This window comes from Pongo abelii, chromosome 8, assembly GCF_028885655.2.
Source record: "Pongo abelii isolate AG06213 chromosome 8, NHGRI_mPonAbe1-v2.0_pri, whole genome shotgun sequence".
NCBI lineage: Eukaryota > Metazoa > Chordata > Mammalia > Primates > Hominidae > Pongo > Pongo abelii.
Window position 1 is genome coordinate 79,390,752 of NC_071993.2, and position 4,199 is coordinate 79,394,950.

At 37.7% G+C, this 4,199-nt stretch overlaps 1 pseudogene; it reads right to left on the minus strand.

Annotated features, from left to right (window-relative positions):
• Positions 1 to 406: 406 nt before the first annotated feature.
• Positions 407 to 1,435, minus strand: LOC100447605 (annexin A2-like; annotated as a pseudogene).
• Between the last annotated feature and the right edge of the window lie 2,764 nt (positions 1,436 to 4,199).

Genomic DNA, 4,199 nt, shown 5'->3' on the forward strand with positions numbered 1-4,199 from the left:
ATGTCAACATAGAATAAAATACAAAAAGCAAAATACTAAAGGATCCAAAAGTTAACATAGATAAATATATTCATAACTTCAAGGTATATAAACATCTTCCTTTTTTTGTTTCTAAAGTACAAATTCAGTTTATTCATCTGTTTATGACACAGTACACAGGAGGCAAAGTGTTTCACATCATAGACTTCACTTCCAACTTCTTGGAATGTACATCTCTTTGGCTTACAGGAGAGACTAGACAGGAAAGCCAGGCTACGCTTACGCAACTAAAATGAGGTTGGGGGCAATGCTAACGTCATCCTCACAGGGATGGCCACAGGGACTGTTAGTCGCAAGCTGGTTTTCTAGACCTGTTAGCTGGAAGCATGGGGAGCACCATTTCTGGAAGCTCAAGCTATGTTGGGCTTCAGTCATCTCCACCACACAGGTACAGCAGTGCTTTCTGGGTAGTCACTCTTAGTGTCTTGCTGGATGTAATAGTACGGGGACATGCCATACTTTCTCTTGAACTCAGACCTAATTTTCAACATGTCCACTTCACTGCAGGAGGTGATGATTCTGATCAGGACCTTATCTCGAGTCCCCTTGCCCTTCATGGAGTAGTACAGCCAATTAGCAAAATACAGGGGCTTGTTCTGAATGCACTGGACCAGGTTCAGGAAAGCATTTTCCAGGTCTCCTTTAACCTTTTTCTTGATGCTCTCTCTTGATGGGCTGTAGCTCTTGTACCTATCAAATACTTTCTGGAGGTGAGACATGCTCTGCTCGGTCATGATGCTTATCCACTTGGGAACGTCAGTTCTTTTCCTCTTCACTCCAGCGTCATAGAAATCCTGGGCATCTTGGTCAATCAGTTCATAATCAATGACAGAGCCATCCTCTGGTCTTCTAACCTTTGCCAGGGCAAACATCAGCTTGCGGAAGTCACCATATGTGTCCGAAATAATGTCCTTCTCCAGATCAACTTTGTACATTTCTTTGTAGACTCTGTTAATTTCCTGGAGCTCCTGGTTGGTTGTTGAGCAGATGATCTCAATGAGGGAGTCCTCCTCCGTTCCCAGCCCCTTCATGGAAGCTTTTAGCTCAGAAGCATCATACTGAGCAGGTGTCTTCAATAGGCCCAAAATGACTGTCTCCAGGTGGCCAATAAGGCTGACTTCAGTGCTGATGCAAGTTCCTTTTTGGTCCTTCTCTGCTAGGCAAAGGCAATATCCTGTCTCCGAGCATTCCTGCTGTTGGTCAAAATGTTGACAATGGTGAACTCACCCATACCTTTTGTCCTGATGGTCCTTTCAATGTTCAAAGCATCCCCCTCAGCATCAAAGTTGGTGTAGGCTTTGACTGACCCATATGCACTTGAGGGTGTAGAGTGATCACCCTCCAAGCTGAGCTTGCACAGGATTTTGTAAATAGTATACATTTTGAAGGAAGCCGGGCCGGGCGCTGAGAGCTGAGAGCGTCCCCAGATGCTGAGCCAAAAATTTTCAACAGAACACAAAAAGAACTGATCCTTAAGTTTATTTTTTATTTTTATTTTTATTATTTTATTTTTATTATTGCTATTATTATTATTATCTTTAAGATAGACTTTCACTCTTGTCGCCCAGACTGGAGTGGAATGGCATGATCTCGGCTCACTGCAACCTCTGCCTCCCGGGTTCAAGTGATTCTCCTGCCTCAGCCTCCTGAGTAGCTGGGACTACAGACGCTGGCCCCCACGCCCAGCTAATTTTTTGTATTTCTAGTAGAGATGGAGTTTCACCATGTTGGCCAGGCTGGTCTCGAACTCCTGACCTCAAGTGGTCCACCCACCTCGGCCTCCCAAAGTGCTGGATGACAGGCGTGAGCCACTGCACCTGGCCTGATCATAAATTTTAAATGTAAGTTTTGGTCATAAAGATTTGATCATAAAAAAAGTTAAAGTCTGAAACCATATTTGAAAATTCTAAATAAAAGACACATAATCAGGAAATCTAAAGTATTACAAATCAATTAGAAAAATATAAACAAACAAAAAAGGGTAAAAAAATGTGAATAAAGAGGAAATTGGCATATACAGTAAAACAATTGAGAAAAAGTTGTTCAATTTCATTAGTGATCAAGGAAAAGAATATTAAAATTTCAATAAATTGCACCCAAAAAAGAAGATAAAATTAAATTCCTGGTGTTTGTATGAACGTAGAAAAACTCATACTATTTCTTTTAGGGAATATAAATTTCATGCTATCGCTTTGGAAAACAGTGTGATATTATCTAGTAATTTAAAAATATGAAAAATGCAACTATTTCCTCGTAGGTATATAGACAACAGGAATGTATTTATATATGAACTCAGAAACATGTAAGAATATTCACAGCATTCATCATAAAAGCCCTCAACTGGAAACTATCCAAATGTCCATTAACAGGAAAAGTGGTGTATAAATTGTGGGTATATTCATCAACTGAAATGCTTTACAACAATCACAAGAAAATGGAACTACAACTACACACACTAATTTCAATTGATCTCACAAGTATAACATTGAGCAAGAGAATTCAGACCCACATTTATGTATAAGGTATTATTCCATTTATATAATGCTCAAAAATAGGCAAAACTGAATGATTCCATTGAGTTATCATTCTTTAGGTAGTAATACTACAAAGAAAGTGAGCGGTTATTACCTTTACATTGAGGATAGTGATTGCCTTTAGAAGAAATGGACCAGTTTGTGATTTGAATGGGTGTGCAGGGTGCTCATATTATTTCATATCTTGACCTTGAAAGTGGTTATAAGGGTGTTAACTATATAATAACTTTTTAGCTGCACGTTTAGATTTTATGCAGTTTTCTCTATGTGTTTTTAATTCAGTGCAAGAAATGATTAGAAATAATGTAAACATCTCGTGTCTTTTATATTTTCCATCTTTTTCTTCATCAATCTCTGCCAATTATAATTTTATTTAAAAATATGATGAGTAAATATAATTAGAGGAGTAGGAAAAAGAAAGGAAACTACTAAAGTGATGCTGTGGAAATTCTTCATGGTAAGAAAAATTTTATGACAAACACTCACTGCTGCTTCAGTTAAGGGAGGTCATGTTTAACCAGCCTTCTGAAATTATTTGAAAATATTACACCTATAATAGATGATAGAAATTCAACGATGTAGTACTCTTGTATTTTTCTTCAGGCAAAAAGCCACGTTACACGTGAGAAATTAATGACTAAGGTAACAAGTTATTGAGTAAGAGGTTAGAAATAGTGCTGGATAGAAAACTGACAGCAGCATTCCTTTTACTCACAGGCTAAAGCCATAAAATCCCTCCTCTAGTGTCTTTTTCTGGAATATTCTAACGACGAGATAAGCCATCCTCTAGGTACTGCTGAGACCTTAAGGACTGAAGGAGTCAAGGAAGTCAGGATTCCTTTAATCCTCTACCTTCAAGGCCACCCCGTTTAAAAGTTGTGCTGACCTTTCTTCTCTCTCTCCTTTCTCACCTCTCCTCTTCTTCCTTATCTTCTCATTCACCCCCTTTTCTTATCCATTCATATGTTTTTTCACCTTCCTGTAAGGGAAAGGAAGTGTGGAGATTTCCAGCCAGTGAAAAGTAAGACTTGCCAGGTGTTTAGCAATTCTGCTCCTGTAATCTCAAGATATTGCAAGTAAAGATTTTGAAAGTAGAATCATCTATCCTATTTTTGAAATTCAAAGACTCAGATATAATTTGAATATGAAGATTAAAAATTCAGGAAAATTTTCTTCATTGTTATATGCAATAATGGTCATTTTCTTAGGGAAAGTAAGGGAGATATGCCACTTTCTATTTAAGCACTTTGCTTTAATATACATTAGGAAAAATCATTATATTTGGCAATCATCAAAGTAATTTGGACAAACACTTTTAAAAGACACTATAGAAACGGGCTTTTCCAGCGTTGTACAGTTTGGTGAACTATAATAATCATCACAGTTCAGATCATTGCCAAGTCCCCATCTTATCTTTGCTTTCAAGACTGGTTTCTAGAATCTATTTGTTAGCTTACACACACATGCACACACACACAAGTTTTCACACACATGTGTAACGTGGCTTTTTGCCTGGAGAAAAATACAAGAATACTACATCATTGAATTTCTGCTATTATAGATGTAATGTTTTCAAATAATTTCAGAAGCCTGATTAAACATGACCTCCCTTAAGTGAACATACTG